The sequence below is a fragment of the Microcaecilia unicolor genome, chromosome 13 (assembly GCF_901765095.1).
Source record: "Microcaecilia unicolor chromosome 13, aMicUni1.1, whole genome shotgun sequence".
NCBI classification, from domain to species: Eukaryota; Metazoa; Chordata; class Amphibia; order Gymnophiona; family Siphonopidae; genus Microcaecilia; species Microcaecilia unicolor.
The window spans coordinates 29,801,879-29,822,980 of record NC_044043.1 but is presented as its reverse complement, the minus strand read 5'-3'; positions in this window follow the sequence as shown (position 1 = coordinate 29,822,980).

Sequence of the window (21,102 nt, the reverse complement as noted above, 5' to 3'; positions counted from 1 at the left end):
TAGGTAGGATTAGCCAAGGTTGAACAGGGTTGGACCCCAGGCTAGAATATTTTCGGAGCATCAGTCAATACAAGGTTCATGTTTCTGTAACCAAGGAAGCCCCAAAATGACCTGATGGACAGATCTGGGGAGTACATAGAATTTTATTGTTTCTTGATGCTGAGGGCCCACCTGAAGAGAAGTAGGACTAGTAATTGCCAACAAATGCCCTAGCAGCGGGTCCCCGTAGATCGAGGAGATACAAAAAGATTTCCTGAGGGGATTCACAGGAATGCTATACTGGCATATCAGCCATTCATCCACAAAGTTTCCAGCAGCCCCGGAATCAAGGAGGGCTTAGACAATGAATTGTTTATCTCCCTATTGAAGGGTAACCAGTAAGGTAATGAGGGAGGTCAGAACAGCTCAGAATGGACCTAGGGATGTCTCCCCAAGCAATCCTAGGCCTTGAAGTTTTCCCAGTTTCCTGGGACATTGATTAGCATAATGTCTTGGGTCTGCACAATATAAACATAGGTATTATGTTCTCCGATGCTGTTTCTCCTCCTCCAAAAATCAAGAACATCCTCTGAAAGTCAAGAACATCCAATCTACATAGGCATCTCCTCCAGGTTGGCAGGAGAAGCTGTCCTCTTTGGGTCTATGGGGTTCTGAAACTGGGATGCCAAACATGTAGAGTGGCATCTGCCTCCATGTTCTTTAGTCCTCTCTTGAAAGAGGATGTCAATCTTGATGCATAAGGAAACAAGGTCATCCAAATTGGTGGGGAGTTCCCGCCCTGCAAGTTCATCCTTAATGTGCCCTGCGAAAAGACGACCACTTGGGCTTCTTGATTCCATTGCAGTTCTGAAACCAAGGTCTGGAATTAAATGGCATATTGGCCCACAGTTAGTGTCCCTTGTTGTAGACACAGGAGCTTGGAAATTACTGGGGAGAAACATTGGCTTGACAAATACCCACCGGAAGCACGTGAGGAAGCCTGCCAGGTTGGACATAAACGGATCATCCTGCTCCCACAGGGGAGATGCTCAGGCCAGCACTTGCCCAAAAAAAGAGAGAAACCAAGAGGTGATCTTGACTCAGATAGAAAACTGGAGGGCTGTAGTTCAAAGTTCATCAGGCACTGGTTAATAAATCCTCAGCATATCTTGGGGTTACCATCAAAGTGCAGTGATGCCAAGAGTCGAGGCTGAGACACCAGTGGGCTCATGTTCGAAAGAGAAGGGCGCCCATCTTTCAACACAAATCGGGAGATGGGCGTCCTTCTCCCAGGGTCACCAAAATCAGCATAATCGAAAGCCGATTTTGGGTACCCTCAACTGCTTTCCGTCGCGGGGACAACCAAAGTGCCGGGGGCGTGTCGGAAGCATACCGAAGGTGGGTCAGGGGCATGCCTAACACATGGGCGCCCTCGGCCAATAATGGAAAAAAGAAGGGCTTCCCTGACGAGCACTTGGCCGACTTTACTTGGTCCATATTTTCTTGCGACCAAGACTCAAAAAGGTGCCCCAACCCCCTCCCACCCTAAAAAAAAAACAACTTTAAAAATATTTTTTGCCAGTCTCTATGCCAGCCTCAAATGTCATACCCAGCTCCCTGACAGCAGTATGCAGGTCCCTGGAGCAGTTTTAGTGGGTGCAGTACACTTCAGGCAGGCGGACCCAGGCCCATCCCCCCCTACCTTTTACACTTGTGGTGGTAAATGTGAGCCCTTCAAACCCCACCACAAACCCACTGTACCCACATGTAGGTGCCCCCCTTCACCCCTTAGGGCTATGTTAGTGTTGTACAGTTGTGTGTGTGGGGGGGGGGGGCTCAGCACACAAGGTAAGAGAGCTATGCAACTGGGAGCAATTTCTGAAGTCCACTGCAGTGCCCCCTAGGGTGCCTGGTTGGTGTCCTGGCATGTGAGGGGGACCAGTGCACTATGAATGCTGGCTTCTCCCATGACCAAAGGGCTTGGATTTGGTCTTTTCTGAGATGGGCATCCTCGGTTTCCATTATCACCGGAAACCGGGGACGATCTCTAAGGTCGACCATCTCTAAGGTTGACCTAAATGTTGAGATTTGGGCATCCCCAACCATAATAACGAAAGATGGCCGCCCATCTTGTTTCAATAATACGGGTTTCCCCGCCCCTTCAACGGGACATCCTGCAAGGACGTCCTCAGGAAAACTTGGGCGTCCCGTTCGATTATGCCCCTCCAGGTGAGTCCTGGAAGGGATTCAAGACTGAAGGGGCTGCAGTTTGAATCATCACAAGCTGAGCACAGACCCTCTTAAGGGTTCCTATAATCTGTTGAAGTTGAGTCCATTGTTGCTGGACTTCTTGGGTGAAGTCCTGTTGAAGCTGGAGAGGCGGCTGGTCATGACAGTAACCTATGCTATGTCCCAATCCACATCAGGATATGGCTAAAGATCCCATAGGCATTCTTTCATATCGTATGGCTAAAGATCCCATAGGCATTCTTTCATATCGTAGGCAAATGCTGGACTAAGCAATGCATATGGGGAAGAATAACTGAAATCGTAGCTACTTGATGCCAGGTTCCACATTAGGAGTCATCACTATGGAAAAAGATCTAAGTGTCTCTGTGGACAGTATGTTGAAATCTTCTGCCTAGTACATGGTGACGGCCAAAAAAGCAAACAGAATGTTATGAATCATTAAGAAAGGAACACGGAGAAAATCAAAGAATATCATAATGCCATATTGCTCTATGGTGAGGCTGCATCTTGAGCATTGTGTGCAATTCTGGTCATCACATCTCAAAAAAGATGTAGTGGAATTAGAAAACATACAGAGAAAGGTGACCAAATGATCAAGGGGATGGAAAGACTTTCATATGAGGAAAAGCTAAAGAGGGCAGGACTCCTCAGCTTGGAAAAGAGACTGCTGAGGAGAGATATAATAGAGATCTATAAAATGCTGGATGGAGTGGAATGGTTAAATGTGAATTAATTGCTTAGTCTTTCAAAAAGTCCAAAGGCTAGGGGGACATTCTTTGAAGTTACAAAGTAATACATTTTAAAATAAATAGGGAAAAAATGTTTTTCACTCAGTGCATAGTTAAGTTCTGGAACTCAATGCCAGAGGATGAGATAAAAGCAGTAGCTGCATTAAAAAAAAACAAAGTTTAGACAAATTCCTGGAGGGAAAGTCTGTAAACCATTGTTAAAGTAGACCTGAAGAAAGTGACTGCTTTTTCCTGGGATTGGTAGCATGGAATCTTGGACTTTTGGAGATTATTCCAGATACTGTGACCTGCTGGCCTCTGTTGGAAGTAGGATGCTGCACTGGATGGAACTTTGATCTGACCCAGTATGGCAAATCTTGTTTCTTGTGTCTTATGGTAGTAATTTAAGATTAGAGGGTCTGGGCTGGGCTAGAACCAGTACCTTCTGGATTCACGGTGGGTTCCTATAGCACAGGAACTAACATTTACATGTAGATTATGTGCTTAAATGTTTACTATTTACATGTATATGTGTGCACATACTGCCAAACTTCTGCCTAAGTGTTATTCTGCAGATACGGCCAAAAAAAGCAAACAGGATGCTAGAAATTAAGAAAGGGATGGTGAAAGAAAATGCTATAATGGCTTTCTATTGCTCCTGCACGTTGCATCTGCACGTTGAGTCTTGCATTCAGTTGTGGTCACCGTATCTCAAAAACAATATAGAGTAATTAAAAAGGTTCAAAGAAGAGCAATCAAAATGGTAAAGGGGATGGAACTCCTCTCGTATGAGGAAAGGTTAAAGAGGTTAGGGCTCTTCAGCTTAGAAAAGAGACGGGTGAGGGGAGATATGATTGAGGTCTACAAAATCCTGAGTGGTGCAGAATGAGTAGAAGTAAATCAATTTTTTTAACTCGTTCCAAAAGTACAAAGACTAGGGAACACTCAAAGAAACGTTCCTCAATCTCCACTTCCCTAAGTGCAAAGGCATAAAGTACAAAGTACTACATGCATCAACCTTCTCCTATATGAGCACGCAATTCTGGAATACACTACCACACAACCTGAAAATGATCTACGAATTAACCGTCTTCTGCAAACGATTGAAGACTTATCTCTTTGAAAAAACTTACTGCAAGGATCAAAACACATGAACTCCATACACACTAATAGAAATGCATCATTGCACTCTCTTCTGAATTCTCTTCCCCTGTATTCTCTCCACACCTAAAATCTACCCACAGATAAAGTTGTCATACCCTAACGCCCTCTTGCTATTATTCGATCATCCTATCATTTCCCCAATGTCACATTCCATAGTTTCTATGCCCCAAAGATGTTTTGACTTGACTTTGTCTTCCATAACTCTTCACAATGTAACTTTGTCTTCCATAACGCTTCATAATGTAACCTATAATCACATTGTAACAAACTGTATTTCCATCATTCACAATGTATTGTAAGCCACACTGAGCCCGCAAATAGGTGGGAAAATGTGGGATACAAATGCAATAAATAAATAAATTAGATGGAAATACTTTTAAAACAAATAGGAGGAAATATTTTTCACTCAACAAATAGTTAAGCTCTGGAACTCTTTGCTGGAGGATGTGGTAACAACAGTTAGCGTATCTGGGTTTAAAAAGGGTTGGACAAATTCCTGGAGGAAAAGTTAATAGTCTGCTATTGAGGTAGACATGGGAATCAACTGCTTGCCCTGAGATTTGTAGTATGGAGTGTTGCCACGATTTGGGTTTCTGCCAGGTACTCGTGACCTGGCTTGGTCACTGTTGGAAACAGGATACTGGGCTAGATGGACCATTGGTCTGACCCAATATGGCTGCTCTTATGTTCTTAACTTACATACACATATTTTCAAGTGGGAAGGGGATGTGTACAATAGCGGGACTCACTCTTATAGTATTGTATGAGTTACACGCATAAGTTACTTACGTATTAGGATCTCAGAATTCAATGCTGAACTGTATTCTATCATGGGTGTTCCAAGATCGGCGCCCTTTCTAGAACAGTGGAGTTTGCGCTCAACTTTGGGTGCAAGGAGTTACACCAACTAAAACCAGATGTAAATCCAGGTGTGCAAGCCTGGCGCAGATCCACAGTATTCTATAACACTGCACACATTTTACGGGAACACTCATGCCCCTCCCATGGCCACACCCTCTTTGCAGATCTGCACGGAAACACTTATACACTATTCTATACATGTGCATGCATGTGTGTTTTCATGTGGATCTGCTGTTTCTGCCTCATTTCAGCACCTTGCATCCATTAGAATGCTTTTCCACGCTGAAAATTTGGCACAGAAGCAGCACTGTATATATAGAATTCCCCTGTAACTGCTTGTCCCTAACTTTTAAGCATGTCCATAGGTATCCAGTTAGGTCAGCATTCTACACCAGAAAGTAAGGCACCTATGTTCTATTACATCATAGGCTCCTCTTAGAGACCCTGTTGTACAACTACCCTCAAGGTGATTGAAACACAGATTAAGTAGAAAATGGAACATCCTAAGCTGCAGTTTTCCCTTTTGTCACTAGATGGGGCACTCTACATGTGCTACTTATAAATGGTGTCATTTATTTTATTTTGATTTTTTTCACACCTTTTTCAGTACTAGCTCAGCTACACTATATATTTTCCTGTCCTTGGAGGGCTCACAATCTGATTTTGTAGCTGAGGCACTGGATGGTTAAGTGACTTGCCCAAGATCACACACAGCAACAGCAATGGGATTTGAACTCAAAACCCCTAGAGGTCAAACTCAGTGCTTTAACCATTAGGCTATTCCTCTAGTCACATAAATTGCCTTTACTTTGAGACCAAATTTAATAATAAATCTTTGTTAGGAGCTGGCCAGTGACATTTGAAAGCTGTTTTGCCCTGTCAGTGAGCAGTGTGTGAGGATTTTAGGATAAGGCAATGCACATGAAACAACACTAAACTATGGGACCCCTTTACTAAGTGGCATTAGGTGCTAACACACGCAGGACATACTAAAGTGTTCCACGTTACTCTTGCCATCTGTGTGCACCATGCGTGCAGTATTTATTAAAATAATACAAAGAAAATGCTTTGTCCGTGAATCATTTGCTCAGTTTAAGTGGTATTTTTCGGGGGGGGGGGGGGGGGGGGGGGGTTGCTTTGTTTACATTTAGATTGTGCTCAAATTAATTGATTGAAACATTTAAAGTGGCTGCGTGGATAGTCTTTCCAGTGAAGCTGTTTTTTTTTTAATGGCAACTGAATTTAGACGCAGTGAAGGGCTGAGTACATTTACGATGTTACTGAGAAACTGGCTGGTTCTCTGGATTGGTACAGGCAAACTGAGCTTGTTGACTGAAATCTAGAAACCAGTAGTACTGTATTAATAATAGTTAGCATGATGCATACAAATTGAAACTATTCTTGTAACTTAAAATGTCATTTTCCAGCCCTTGTATGCCAGATGAACGGCTCCGGCTGGGCAACTTAACACAAGTACTCTACGTAACTTTAATCCAGCACAGAGCAAGCAGACTGCTCCACCAAGTCGTCCCCATACAACGACTGTTTCAGGCCTGGCGGAAAGTTTTACACGTTAAAGGTAGGTGCTCCTTTCTGTGCAGTGCATAGAACATCTGTGCACCGCTCGGAATGCTCATTTTAATGCAAATGAGTTTGTTGTAATACATTTGCATAGGATTATCAGTAGCTACTTCGGCGAACACTAAAACTGACGCTGAACCCTTTTGCCTTAGACACTAAATAACATGCACTAAACTGACTATCACCATGGCTAAAGCAAATATTGCACACACAGTAAACTTTGTGCATTGGGCCCGCCCAGTAAACAGGTGGTACTGCAGCACTGTTAGATTCACTGTAGCAGCTCTGAGAATGCAAAAGGACTAAAGCAGACAAAACCTTGGTTTGCATAGGCAAACCAAAAAGAACTGCAGAGGAAACCATACAAGTTCGATGCAGTGAATAAACTAGGATGCACTCGGCCTTCTGTTTAAAGGCTTCTGTTGTTGTTGGGCCCTTTGCCCTAATGTGAGGATTAAAAAGTATTGGGACCGGTGAGGAAGGTTTGTTGTTAATGTGTGTGAAAATTAATAGAGAAACAAGCCATCAAAAGCTCGGAGAATAAAATGAAGGGAGGATTGGACTAGCTTGCTATACACATTGTAACTTAAATAAGTTCCTTATCTGTTGCTTAACTATACAAAGAAGTTACCTTGAGTTTAGCCAACCATCAAATTATCCCAACTGACTCTGTATCACATATCTTGTTCCCATCATTGGTCTCTCGGCTATATGGTAAGCTGTATTGTAGAAAATCTTTAGCATCTTATCTGTTGAATGTTCTAATGCTTATTAGGTGTATCATTAGTATTATGCTAACATTGTATTATATCTCTGGTATTTGAATTCCACTGCTGTTAAAGGTGTATATTTTTGATACTGTTTCACGGGAGATCTATTATTAGGTTTCAATTTACTGTTTTCAAGTTTATCTCATTTATTGTGTTTATGTTTATATTTGGTTATTTTACTATTGTTGTGCTGTTAAAAAAATTATAAGTTTTATGTTAAACTGTACCTTGGGTGATTCTCTTCATAAAGGCAGTTAATAAATCCCAATAAATAAATGGGTCTCAGTTACCTGGATATAGAATAGAGTGGTTAATAACCTGAGGGCAAAGGTTCTAAAGATGGGCTTTATCTATTTATTTTATTTTATTTATTTGCTGCATTTGTATCCCACATTTTCACACCTCTTTGCAGGCTCAATGTGGAATGAAGTAATGAAGGTGAGTAGTCATTCATTTACGGGCCCTGTTACTAAAGTTTTTTTTTCCTATCAGTCTGTAAGATGGTGAAATGCTTAGAATATCAGATCTGCCCACCTTAAGTACAGAAAATGAGGGAGAATGTATTGATATTCAGAAGCAGTTACAAGGGTCAAACTAAAATAGCATAACTCGTGGTAAAATAACCTGTCTTATCAGTAGTCCATTGAAATTGTTTAAAAATACCATATTGGAAGCCCAGATAAATATATATTCCACAAACTAAAAAAGACTGAAAGAAGAACTTGTTAAAACAGGAATTTAAGAGCAGGACTAAATGGACAGTTTTCCAAATGTAATAATAGAGTGCCTCAGGCATATGTACTATGACTAGTGTGTTCATGAATGATCTGGAAAAGGAAGAAACAAGTGAAGTGAGCAAACCTGCAGAAGACTCAAATACTCAACGTAGCCAAAATGCCAGTAGATTGTGAGGAAGTACAGAAGGACTTTGCCAGAATGGGGAACTGGGCATCTAAATGGCAAATAAGAGTGAGTCAAACACAGCAAGGGTAACAAATGATTGAACAGCTTTATTACAAAATCCGAGACAAGATACAAGTCATGTTTCGGCCAAAAAAGGCCTTTCTCAGGAGTCTAAAAATACATATATATATATAAAAAATAAATCAATAAAACATAATTACATTCATCAAAATCTTGACACAGTATAAATAAATAGAAAAGAATGTACCGTGTTTCCCCGAAAATAAGACACTGTCTTATATTAATTTTTGCCCCCCAAAATGCGCTAGGTCTTATTTTCAGGGGCTGTCTTATTTTTTGGGGAAACATCGGGGTTGGATCGGGGTTGGCCCGCCCGCCCTCCGTCGCTCCCGGAACTAACCTTAAACGCCTCCTTTCACCTTCGCAGCAAGCAGCAGCAGGGCAGGCCACTCCTTCCTTCCATGTCCCACCCTTGCCTGACGTAACGTCCACGAGGGCGGGGCACAGAAGGAAGGAGAGGTCTGTCCTGCTGCTGCTTGCTGCGAAGGTGAAAGGAGGCGTTTAAGGTTAGTTCCGGGAGCGATGGAGGGTGGGTGGAGGGGGGGCCCGGCGACCTTGGGTGGGGGGGGGGGGGCGGCCCGGGGGTGGCCTTGTCCGGCTCTCAGTGGCCCTGCTTTCAAACAAAAATTTGCTAGGTCTTACTTTCGGGGGAGGCCTTATATCTACCAATTCAGGAAAACCTCTACTAGGTCTTATTTTCGGGGGATGTCTTACTTTCGGGGAAACAGGGTATCAACACCATATAGATTAATAAATTAAAAAATAATAAAAAATGGAATTGACTTATAGATATACAACATAAATATGTATAATATTGTACATAAATGGTGAACAATGTTACAAGTAAATAAAACAAGTATTTGCACAATATAAATAAATAAATGAATAAATTAAATAAAGTATAATATAGCCATATAATACAAGCATATATAGTAATAATATTGCACAGAAATGTTGAACATTGTTACCTTCTATTGGATGTATGGAATTCTTAGCTTCTATAAAATACACGTGGTGTCTTATACCTGAAAAGGGAGAACATCTTAAAAATCAGAAGTGTATCTATACATATTGTGTAAACGAGATTAAAAAATGCATAAAAAAAACTAAAAATAAAAAGCAAAAAGTGGTATGTATAAAACTATGAGGGGGCATCAGTAGATGAATGGCATTAGATGTATGGAGAATACTTGGGTGTGGGAAAACATATAATGTGGAGAATGAAAAGATTAAAAAATTAAGGTAGATGTTATATGTATAGAAAGATTGCGTACTGATGCTAAAAAACCCCTCCATATTAACAAATATGTAAAAATATATATATATATGTACAAAATACTACACTTCTCTTTTTAACTTATTAATTTTTTTTTTAAGTTGATAATTCTAAGAGTGACATTTTGAAATTGGTGAAAGAATTTGGGAGTAACATGAAAACTAAATGGGTCCTCTGAGTACGAGTGCGTGCAAACTATTTTGTACCAAAAATAAAATATAGTTGTGCTACAGCTGAGAATGTAGTACCAGCGGAAAGCGCAAGTCGCAGCTTGAGCCAACGGTTATTTTGAAAAAAAAAAAAAAGATAGAAAAAGAACCGCAAGTGTGCAAAACTATTGCCGTGTCTCCATCTTATAAATCAAAAACAAAATAGTTATAGCCGTCGGTCATTTAAAGGACTTCTGAGTGATGATGTCGCTAAATACAGCTACTCATAAACTTTGATATAAAATGACAACTTATTATACAAATGGTAATAGATATAGAATGGACATATCGTTTGATAAATAGCAGTTCTCTGCCAGTTGATACGTATTAAGGCGGGATAATGGCAGGAAAATGTAACTATCTACCATAATGACATATTTGCTATGTTATAGATAATAGCATCAAGAGCACAGCAAAGTGAAAGCTTCTCCAGGCACGGTGCAGGCAGCCTTAAGTATGTCGCCAATGCTGTTGGCCACCGCTAGAGAAGAGAGGGGCTTATTTAAAGGTAGATCGCAGCCGGGCAGGGATCTGCTGCACCATGGGGTCTTGGGAGGGGAGGCACTGCCGAATCGCAAGAAGGGGATGCCCGACTGGGCTGATTATTGAAGCTGGGGAGAGGTTTGAGGGGCAGCTACTGGAGAAGGGGGGGGACACCAGGCCCGAGGAATGTGTTGCCAGAAGATGTAATCAAGGCAGCTGGCTTAGCTGGTTTAATAGGGGTTTGAAGGAAACCCCCCGGAGGAAATATTCATAAATCATTATTAGCTAGGTACCATAGATGGGGGAAGCTGCCACTTATTCCTGGGGGGCAATTTCCCCGAAAGGATTACTTTTGCACGTGGTATGACAGGAATAAACCTAATTCGTAAACAAATTTAGTGCTAACCCTCACTGTATTTATTTAAAAAGCTTTTATTCCACTCAAACCAAAAGTCCTTGGTGGATAACAATGTATACATTCATAATATAAAACCAACAACATACAGTGATACATACATAGTTCCCATCTGTATTCTTTACAACACATTAACACCTTTTCCTCGCAAAGCATTTAATACTCTGAATACATATTTTCTATCCACTTAACTGAGTTCTCTCATCTCACCATATGCTTGTATAAACAAATATGTCTTTAGTTCCTTCTTGAACTGCTTTACATCCTGGATTTTTCTTAACCTTTGTGGCAAGCCTTTCCACATTGAGGGACCCCGCTATATAAAAAATACATGATCTAAATTCATTCAGTGTGATGGTACATTACAGAACATGTAGACAAACATGGTTTAACTGGACAGAGTCAGCATGGGTTCAGCTGAGGGAACTCTTGGTGCCCTTGGCCTTGAATGGCCGCTGTCGTGGATAGGATGCTGGGCTCGATGGACCCTTGGTCTTTTCCCAGTGTGGCATTACTTATGTTAATTTGCTTAATTTCTTTGACGGGGTGAATAAACATGGATAAAGGCGAACTGGTTATGTAGTGCATCTAGATTTTCAGAGAGCTTTTGATAAAGTTCCTAATGAGAGACTCCTGAGAAAAGTAAAGAGTCATGGGATAGGAGGCAAGGTTCTGGTGTGGATTAGGAATTGGCTATTGGACAGAAAACAGAGGGTAGGGTTAAATGGCCATTTCTCTCAATGGAGAAGGGTGAACAGTGAAGTGCCACAGGGATCTGTATTGGGACTGGTGCTATTTAACATATTTATAAATGATATGGAAATTGGAAGAGTGATGTGATACCATTTGCAGATGACACAGAACTATTCTAGGTTGATAAAACACGTGCGGATTGTAAAATATTGTAAGACCTTAGGAAATTGGAAGACCGGGCATTCAAATGGCAGATGAAATTTAATGTGGACAAATGCAAGGCGATGCACATTGGAAAGAATAATCTGAATCATAGTTATCTGATGCTAGAGTCCACCTTGGGGGTCAGCACACAAGAAAAAGATCTAGGTGTCATTGTAGATAATACGCTGAAATCTTCTGCTCAGTGTGCAGCGGTGGCCAAAAAAGCAAACAGAATGCTAGGAATTATTAGGAAAGGAATGGTGAATAAGATCGAAAATACTATAATGCCTTTGTATGGTGTGACCGCACCTTGAGTATTGCGTTCAGTTCTGGTCTCCGTATCTCAAAAAAGATATAGCGGAATTAGAAAAGGTTCAAAGAAGAGCGACCAAAATAATAAAGGTGATGGAACTCCTCTCGTATGAGAAAAGGCTAAAGAAGTTACGGCTCTTCACCTTGGAAAGGAGACGGATTAGGGGCAGATATTATGATTGAGGTCTACAAAATCCTGAGTGGTGTAGAACGAGTAGAAGTAAATCAATTTTTTGCTCGTTCCAAAAGTACAAAGACTAGGGGACACTCAAAGAAATTACATGGAAATACTTTTAAAACAAATAGGAGGAAATATTTTTTCACTCAACTAATATTTAAGCTGTGGAATTCTTTGCCGAAAGATGTAGTAACAGAGGTTAGCGTATCTAGGTTTAGAAAAGGTTTGGACAAGTTCCTGTAGGAAAAGTCCATAGTCTGTTGAGATAGGCATGGGGAAGTCCCAGGATTGGTAGCATGGAATGTTGCTGCTAATTGGGTTTCTGCCAGGTATTTGTGACCTGGCTTGGTCACTGTTGGAAACAGGATACTGGGCTAGATGGACCATTGGTCTGACCCAGTATGGGTACTCTTATGTTCTTACGCCATTTTTACGTCTGCCTTAAAAATGTCCTCAGCATGCAGGAAAAACCTACATAAGGATGTGGTAAGGCCACTGTTTACCACAGCTTAGTAAAAGGACCCCTTATAATCTGGGCACAACACACCCAAAGGCTTCAGGATCCAGTAAATCCCATCAATAGTGTAAAAAAAATCCTTCAAAATATATCTTAACATCAGTCATTAAGTCAAAGCATTTTTTAATTGTTTCAATTATTTTATTATCTTCTTCTCAAAAATCAAATCTTTTAAATCAGTTGCCAATGGGGACTCACGTTTCACCAAAAATTAATAAACATTAGTCTGCATGCAACAATAACATCCAAGCACTTACAAGGGTTACATGAAAAGTAATGCCTCCATCTTCATAATTTTGTTTTAATTAAGATAGTGTACTGAATAGAAAAGTAAAAATAATGTTTGAAGCCTGCACTTTTATTACATGTATTTACTTTTCTACATAGTCACCACCATTCACCACACATTTATGTCAATGATGGACACATTTTTGAAAGCCGCCATGAAAGAACTGCACATCTTGTCTCTTCACCCTTTGCTCAAAGTCCTGTTCAGCTCTTCATTTGAGTGAAACAGATGCTTCTGAAGGAATTCCTTCAATTTGGAAAAAGATGGAAATCTCATGGTACTAAGTCTGGGCTATATGGCAGATTGGGTAAGACTGTGAGACTCAAATTTGCAATTGCCTCTGTGGGCTTCATGCTGTGCGAGGTCTGGCACTGTCGTGTTGCAACAAAACTTCCTTCTGCTTCTGAACTCTTCTCAATCATTCTTTCAATGTTTTCAGGGTTGTATTGTAACACTTTGAGCAATCCTTCAATTGTCCTTTACGAGTTCATCAATCTTTTTCACGTGAGATTCATCCATTGCTGTCACTGGCCATACACTTTGTTTTTGATCATACAGATCAGACCTTCGTAGTCCAAAATCTTTACATTTTTTGGTCCAGAAACACACAGTACTCACATCAATACAGTCATCACCATAAACAACTTGCATATGGTGGTGAATTTCAGTTGGAGTCAGAAATGTTATCACGGCACATGGCTTAAATCACACTGAGTACTTACCTCATGCTTCCATTTGTTTTTGTTACATTTGTACCCCGCGCTTTCCCACTCATGTCAGGCTCAATGCGGCAGGCAATGGATGGTTAAGTGACTTGCCCAGAGTTACAAGGAGCTGCCTGTGCTGGAATTGAACTCAGTTCCTCAGTTGCCCAGGACCAAAGTCCACCACCCTAACCACTAGGCCACTCCTCCACTTCATAAGCAATAGTAAAACAGCCTCTTCACACAGACACTTCACGCCAACTGAGGGTGAAGGAATAGATTTCAAAGAACAAGTGAACATGTGTAACACGTTAGTGTTGCCATCTGTTGATGAATTATGGAGGTAGAGGTATCACTGTTCATTTAACTCTCATAGCTATTACAGCCCCCGATGCAACAATTGGGCGTAACAAGGGGGCCTTGTCTGAAGATTTGATGCCTCGGGGAGTACTCTATTATGAGACTTTTGGGAAATTTTGAATTTCCAGATGATTGTTCTGCAAGGTGCATAAAGTATGGAGCAATTAGTGGTGTCGGTGGCAACTTATTTGCAGTTGCTATTGATTAGGAAGAGAGTTTTTTCCACAATGATCCTTCTTGTGGAACCGTTTGCAGGATGAGTTAAGAGAGGTGAAGTTTAATTTCTGGCAAATGTTTGAAAGATGAGAGTGGGGCTGGTTTTTAGAGTTGTTGGAGAGGGTTAGGGTATTGTAATTGTTGTATGCAATTGTATTACATTTTACAGGAGATAGGAATTGAAGGGATTTTATTTTGTATGTGATTATTAAAATAGCCTTGGGTTGTTTTCGTAGATGAGGTGATATACATAGATGGATAGTTGTAGTGGTACCTCGGTAGTTAATGAGGCACAAAAATCTTTCATTCAATGCATCAACCCATTGGCAAAAGTTCAAATGAACAACCTCCAAGCAAGAATTTCAGAAAGGGTCCCAATAGCAGGAGAATCCCTCCTCAGAAGATCTGTGAGCAGGTGCAAATGGGCCTACTTCAAGGATTCACACTATTGCATGAACCCAGTTCCCTTTTCATATTAACGAATGGTCTGCGGACTGATGTGCACCAACCAGTTTCCCAAGTGAATGTTCCCTCCTTGGCGAGGCAAAAGAGGACACCTACACCATCAGTCGTAACGTAGGTCATCAATGAACTCGGATACAAAACAAATTAACCGTCAGCCTCAATTGTGATTGCATGAGCTTCCATGCTGAGTTTAGAGCAGCTCTAATTTCAGAGAATATCACTGCTAGTTCCTCTTTCTGCACCAATGGAATGTCCTGGATGGAGGCAGAGAAAAAAAGACAGCATGAAAGAATATGGAGGAGGAAGCAAAAAAAAAAGCTATAATATCTTTTAATGGGCCACTGTAAGAATTATCCCATAACATTATCCGTGAGCTTTTCATATCTCACAGGCCTCTTCTTCACCTACGTATGTCTGGAAGACAAAATAAGCGAGTAAGAAGGGGAAAAGAACAGTTTGCGTTTAATGACGTAAACTGAGGAAGGTGATAATGAGAGTCTTCAATCTTTCACGCCTTCCTGCATCATAGAAAGTTGCTTGTAGGCCCAATCCTAAGGAAAGATAACAGACAATACGAAACTGGTTGAGCTGATAGAGGGTGATAAGAGCCAGGACACATTTAGTAAGGAACTCTGAAACCTAAAAGACTTATTTGAAGAGGACTTTAATTCATTCTGTGCCTGTGGGGAAACCCCCCCCCCCCCCCAAAATCTTTCATGTATCAGGCTCTAAGGCTCTTTCGACCACCGATTCCTTTTTACTACAAAAGTTCCCAAGAAGGCTGGATTCTGGTATTCAAAAAGACAGCAAGCAAAGTCCAGCTGAAAACGCCTGTTACAATGGACAGTAAAGAAGTACACTCCCATGGTTTAAGACTTGGGGTAGACTGGTTTACAACCATCCTCTTAACATCTGGTGGCAAACTGTGTGGACCCTCTTGCCCGCATTCTCCCTCATCTGCACTCTGTTTGCTCAGTATGTTGAATTCCGATGCCATCTTTTCACCACCTATCCAGCTTCTCTGTACCCACATGGTCCATAGAATACAACATTCTCTGCTTAGCAATGCGTTATGCAAAGACTTCCCATCTAGTTAGGAGCTTGCCATTATATTTGCACACAGTAAACCAGTCACATCTCAGTCAGGTCCTCTAATCCTAAAATAGTTCATCCCAGCCTCAAATGAGCTATGGATTTTGTGGGCATAGTTCAAGCACACTTAATAGACATTCTTTCCTAGGCTGTAGACAGATATATGAGGTTTGGCATTGATTTCTGGCTCACACTTCCTTGATCTGCTACTGAGAAGGACAGATATAGAACACAAACAGGGCAACGGCTGGCACTTAAGATAGGTTGAATTAACCAACCCAGGAACCTCTTTATAAAGCTCTCTGTGCTACAAATCTCACTATAGATCAGTACAGAAGTTATTACAATATGTTACCACTTGGTATAGGTATTGGATGGAGGAGAGGGGAGAGAGAATTATTGCTTTATATGGATACAGGGGAGGGAAGAGAGAGGAGAAATGCTGGACATGGATGGAGGGGAGGAAAGAAAAAAGAAGAAGATGCACATGGATGGAGATGAGGGAAAGGGAAGAGAGGAGAAAAACTTCACATAGATGGAGAAAATAGGTAAAAGCTGGATCCACGTTATACCTCCTCCAGTCAATTCCACGGAGGAGGACCCAGCTTTTACTTATGGATGTAGGGCAAGAAATGAAGAAGAAAGGAGGAAAGTAAAGAAATATATGGAAAGGAAGCCCTGGAAACGGAGTTAAGAGAACAGATAGAGAGCAGCAGAATCAGAGACTGGGACCAATATGGATAGAAAAACAAAGTCACCAGACAACAAAGGTAGAAAAATCATTTTATTTTAATTTTAGTGTTTGGAATATGTCCAATTTGAGAATTTACATCTACTGTCTTATTTTGCACTGGGTATACTGGATCTGTAACAGCTTACAGAAATTATTTATAATGAAAAAAAAATCATGTTATTTTGTTCTCCTATACTAGTATAATATTTTCAATCATTGGCACCGACTCCGTGGGTGCTGTGGGTGCTCGAGCACCCCCAATATTTTCCCGCCGGAACCGGAAGTTCCCCAGGAGCCAGCCCGCTGCCCGACCTCTTCTCCCACAACAGTCCTTTGCCTGCCCCTCGCCTTCCTGCATGCCGCCCATAACTCAAAAGTCATCTTACCAGGGTCCCAGCGGCAGCAGTAGTGAAAGGCGAGCACAAGTGGGCTCGGCGAGTCAGCACTTCAGCCTGCCTTCCCTTCTCGTTGCTCTCAGCTGTGCCTCTGGTTGGGCTAGAACTCGAGTCGGAGGGAGGGGGGTCTGGAACTCAGAGGGGGGTCTGGAACTCTGAGGAAGGAGGGAGAGATTGGGGTCTGGAACTCTGAGGAGAGGGGGGGCCTAGAACTCTGAGGAGAGGGGGAGGGGAGGGGGAGAGGGAGAAATGCACCACTTGTAAAAAAAAAAAAAAAAAAAATTAAGCACCCCCAATCATTTTGAAAAATTGGCTCCTATGTTTTCAATGATGTCTGTTTATATGTGGTGTGGCTAATGTGGGTGTGGCTATAATAGGGGTGGAGTCGTATGTGGTGACCCCACCCATAATGAGTACCGGCACCTTTTTTTCCTCAAAAAAGCACTGATAAAGACAGATTACACATTAGCAAAATAATTACAGCCAGTTCAGCCATCTGAATATATAGGAAAGATAAATATTTCTACCCCAAGATGAACTATCATCAAGGGACTGAAATGGTTAAATTCCAGTATTGTCAAGAAAAGCATTGTTTTGTATGTTACAATCAAAATTAGCTTGGGTTTTTCAGCTTTCATCTTGCACTCGAGCTGCTGCTGAGCAATTTCCGCTTAAGCAACTGATAAACTCAATCCTTGTCTTTGATACAAAAGGATTTTGATTTAAAGATGTGATTGTATGGTGTTGCATTTTCCTTTTCTAATGCTGTCCATTTTAATAACATTTTCACTTATAGCCTTCCAAAGTATCATGGACACCCAGGGATGGCTCACTGGAGCAGGCAGCAGCTGCTTGGCAGCAAGTCTCCAGTTGGATGCTAAAGTAGAAAGTCATAGTCATTGCTCAACAGCACCACCTAGTGGCTCGTTTCAGGGACCATAATTGCAGGGATCCAATAGGAGACTTGGTACATAGCCTTAAGCCCAGGACTGTCACAGCAGTGACCAGACACATTTCTTGGGGGAGGGAAGGGGAATATAATATATGGTATGGGGTGAGGGAATCCTCAAGTAGTTCAATGAATATTTAAGGTGCCAGATATCAGTCCTGGTTCTGACTGAACTGGAAGACCAAAAGGCAGGAGGAAACTGCTAAGTAAAAATAAATAAGTGACAAAATGTTTCAGCTGTCTATGCTGATTTCGTAGACATCTCCTGGCATGAAGGAGCCAATTTCCAGGCAATGTGAGTCAATTTGGTCAGATTGGAACTGATCTCTGGGTGACCTATCAGCTGAAGCAAGAATCTGATTAATGAACTGGTTCAAAGGATAATGTCCTTCTCCCCGAGCCCCTCCCTGTCTGTGGAATATGAGAACAGAAGCTCATTTCACTAAAGCATGGCTACATTGGCTGATCATGAGGGGTTCTCAACCCAGTCCTTAGGACACACCTAGCCAATCAGGTTTTCATGATATTCACAATTAATATGCATGAGAGAGATTTGCATACAATGGAGGGCATGGAATTTTTTTTCTCTCTCTTTTTTTTTTTTTTGTTACATTTGTACCCTGTGCTTTCCCACTCATGGCAGGCTCAATGCAGCTTACATGGGGCAATGGAGGGTTAAGTGACTTGCCCAGAGTCACAAGGAGCTGCCTGTGCCTGAAGTGGGAATTGAACTCAGTTCCTCAGTTCCCCAGGACCAAAGTCCACAACCCTAACCACTAGGCCACTCCTCATATTCACAGTGGTCATCCTGAAAATCTGACTGGCTAGGTGTGTCTACAAGGTTGGGCTGAGAACAGCACTTTTGAGCAGTTTTCTAGCTTTCATGAACCCACCTAGCCAAATGTAGGTTGGGGGAGGAATTGAGTCCATGTACTTTCAGAGGTATGATTCTATACCATTTCAAGGTGCAATTATCAGCCAGAAAAAAAATGATTCATGGCTCAGTATTGCCTGGGTTCCAGGGCCAACTCTTGCACCATGCCCTTTGTTTAAGCTGTGCTGTGTTTGTATAATACTGTGTAGCCCCCCCCCCCCCCCCCCGTACTATAGCAGTGATTCTCAAACTGATCAGCAAACACCATGTGACAGGAAAGTGCGGGATACAAATGTAATAAATAATAATAATATTCATGTTTATCTAAATGTTTAAGGCCTAAGAGAAGTTTACTTCTACTTTTTCCTTCTGTTAAACAAATTTGATACAGATGATTTTTTTTTTTACTGCATCTTTTCTCTATCATGCTATCCACGCCATCAGGGGTGTCTACCCTATTTTAGATGTTAGTATCATCCACAAAGAGGCAAAGTTCACCAGACAGCCCTTCAGCAATATCACTTACAAAAATGTTTAAAAGAACCGAGCCAAGAATCAGGGGCGGACTGATAGTGGTCGGTGCCCCTGGTCAGTAAAGGTCATTGGGGTGCCCCTGGTCACTGCCCGCTGCCCCTACCCACCCACTACAGCCCTTCCTGGCAGTCCTACCTTGAAGGACCCTGGTGGTCTAGTGGCTTCTTCAGGAGCAGGAAAGAATTCCCCTCTTTCCTTCCCGCTATCACTAATGTGCCCAGCGCCACCATGTTTTCAAAATGGCTGCTGACACAGCCATTTTTAAAATACAGCGGTGCCAGGCATTGTAGCAGCAGTGGGCAGGAAAGAGTGGGATGCTTTTCTGCACCCAAAGAGGCCACTAGACCACCAGCAGGGTCCTTCAAGGTAGGACCGCCAGGGAGGGCTGTACTGTGCGGTGGTGACAGGCAACTGGGCAAAGCCTCTGGGCCCTCGGGCACTGCTCAGTTGCCCGAATAGTCAGTCCACCCCTGCCAAGAATCAAATCTTGTGGCACACCACTAGTAACATCCCTTTCCTTAGAGTGAGCTCCATTTACCACAACTCTCTGTTGCCTTCCACTCAACTCGGTCACTTTAGGGCACTCAGGTCATTTATTAGTCGTCTGTGTGAAACCATGTCAAAGGCTTTGCTACAATCTAAGTACACCACATCTAACACTCTCCCTCAACCCAACTCTTTGGTTACCCAGTCAAAGAAATTAATCAGATTTGTCTGCCTCTAGTAAAACCATGCTGCCTTAGGTCCTGTAATATTGGGTTCCAGAAACCTGACTATTCTCCGTTTTAGAAATGTTTCCAGATGTAGCTAGAAATATTTTTAAAAGATGTAGACAGTTCCTATTGATGAGATCAGGTGTACTTCAGCTCGGCGCCGCTTTCTTTCTCAGATATCAATCTTTGAAGTTTGTCTTTTTTGAGCCTTCTCATCCCTCTGCCTTTTTAGTGGCTAACGGGGCATTTTTTGAGGGAGTACTTGGGGGTACTGAGTCCCGGCACCTTTTTCCATTGTCTGCTAAAACTGACTCATGGTCCCCAAGTTTTAATGAAAGTTCTCAGACTCTACACATCAATTCTGCCATGTCATAGATTCTGTGACTGGTTGCAGGGTGCCTGGTGATTGTGAGATTGGTCTCTCAGTAATCACCCCACTCCTGAAGTGTGGCCTGGCATTTGAGTACTGGCACCTTTTTTGCTAGAAAAAATGCACTGGTGGCTAAGCATGTTTGGCTAGATTTTATATATGGTGCCTGAAAAATCTGCATGGAATAAATTTCTGCCTAAGTGTATTGTATAAGTGGTGCCTAGATTTAGGCACTGTATATAGAATATGTGTAGTTGGCATCCATTTGCACCAAGGGAAATGTGGTGTAAATACCGACGCATAGATTTAGGTGCAGAGGGGCATATTCTATAACAATGCAAAATGTGCTTGGATTTTGGCATGGAATTCTAGGCGCAGTATATAGAATCCCGGAGGTAGTGGGTAAATAGGGTGTTACTGCAATAGGTAGTTAACTCTTCACGAATATAGCTATATACACTTAGCACTTTAGGTTATTTTTCTTGAACGTTTTTCTTGATCCTGCAGTCTTGGATCGTTGGTTGTGGACTTGAGTGATGTTTCTTTATATTTGGATTATTGATATATTAGTTTTGCTTTGTATTGTCTTGATTTCATCACTTTGCTGTACAAGCGTTTTGCTTGGTTGATATTTGGAAATGTCTTAAAATTTAAAAAAGAAGAAGAAACGTTTCCATTAATTTATTTACCACAGAGGTCAGACGAACTGGCCTGTGGTTCCCAACCTCCTCTTTTGTGGAGAGGGACCATGTCCACACTTCTCCAGTCTTCTGGGACCACTTCCAAAAAGAACACCACAAGGGT